Source organism: Suncus etruscus, chromosome 12, assembly GCF_024139225.1.
Source record: "Suncus etruscus isolate mSunEtr1 chromosome 12, mSunEtr1.pri.cur, whole genome shotgun sequence".
Lineage (NCBI taxonomy): Eukaryota > Metazoa > Chordata > Mammalia > Eulipotyphla > Soricidae > Suncus > Suncus etruscus.
This window is the reverse complement of record NC_064859.1, coordinates 28716836-28718000: the sequence shown is the minus strand read 5'-3', so window position 1 is coordinate 28718000 and position 1165 is coordinate 28716836. Positions and strand designations below refer to the sequence as shown.

Sequence of the window (1165 nt, the reverse complement as noted above, 5' to 3'; positions counted from 1 at the left end):
ACAGATCCTAAGATCTGCATATAACCTTTGTGGAAAGTGATATGGAGATTTCTCCAAAAGCTGGAAGTTGAGCTCCCATACGATCTAGCTATACCACTCCTGGGGATATACCCTAGGAACACAAAAATACAATACAAAAATCCCTTTTTCACACCTATATTCATTGCAGCATTGTTTACAATAGCCAGACTGGAAACAGCCTAGATGTCCCTTAATAGATGAATGGTTAAAGAAACTATGGTACATATACACAATGGAATACTGTGCACCCATCAGAAGAGATGAAGTCATAAAATTTTTGTATACATGGATGTATATGGAATCTATTATGCTGAGTGAAATAAGTCAGAGGGAGAGAGATAAACACAAAATATTCTCACTCATTTATGGGTTTTGAGAAAAATGAAAAACATTTGTGTAATGATTCTCAGAGACAAAATAGAGGAGGACTGGAGGGTCCAGCTCCTGACATGAAACTCACCACAGGGATTATTTAGTGCAGTCACAGAAATAATTACACTGAGAACTATCATGACAAAATGTGACTGAATGAGGGAAGTAGAAAGCCAAAGCCTGTCTAGAGTACAGGCCGGTGTGGGGTGGAGAGGATGGGCACTTGGGATATTGGTCATGGGAATGTTGCACAGGTGAAGGATTATATATATATATATATATATATATATATTAAAAAATAAAAAAAGAAAAGATAAGGCCTCCCAATTCCTACCACAGGCTGTGTTTTTTACACCGACTGTATAGAAAGAGAAGGTACAGTAAATATACAGCCATATATATATGTATATATACATATACACCTCAACCCAGGCCCTTTGCCTGGTCTGTATTGTAAATTGGGGGACAAAAAGAAAAGAAAAAAAAAGATCTGCATATAGATCCTCAGTAAATTTTTATCTGAAATAGTTCAGGTCTATTAAAAAATTTTAAGAGATCAATAGTTGTGAATTTATCTATCAACCGGCAAACCAAATCCTAGCTTGAAGAAGTGATTTGTTGGGTAAGAACAGTAAATATACTCTCTCCAATTTGATGCCTACTTGCAGAAAAACTCTTCATTTACAAATGTCCAAGAATTCCTTATTGCATTCTATTTATCTTGTGCTTTTATGCTTCCTTACCATATCCCATTGTTATTTGAGTTTTCAGC

General features: G+C 35.6%; 1 pseudogene; it reads left to right on the top strand.

The window, feature by feature from the left end:
- The first annotated feature begins 710 nt into the window (after nucleotides 1-710).
- LOC126024893 (uncharacterized) lies at nucleotides 711-864 on the top strand (annotated as a pseudogene).
- Nucleotides 865-1165: the final 301 nt, after the last annotated feature.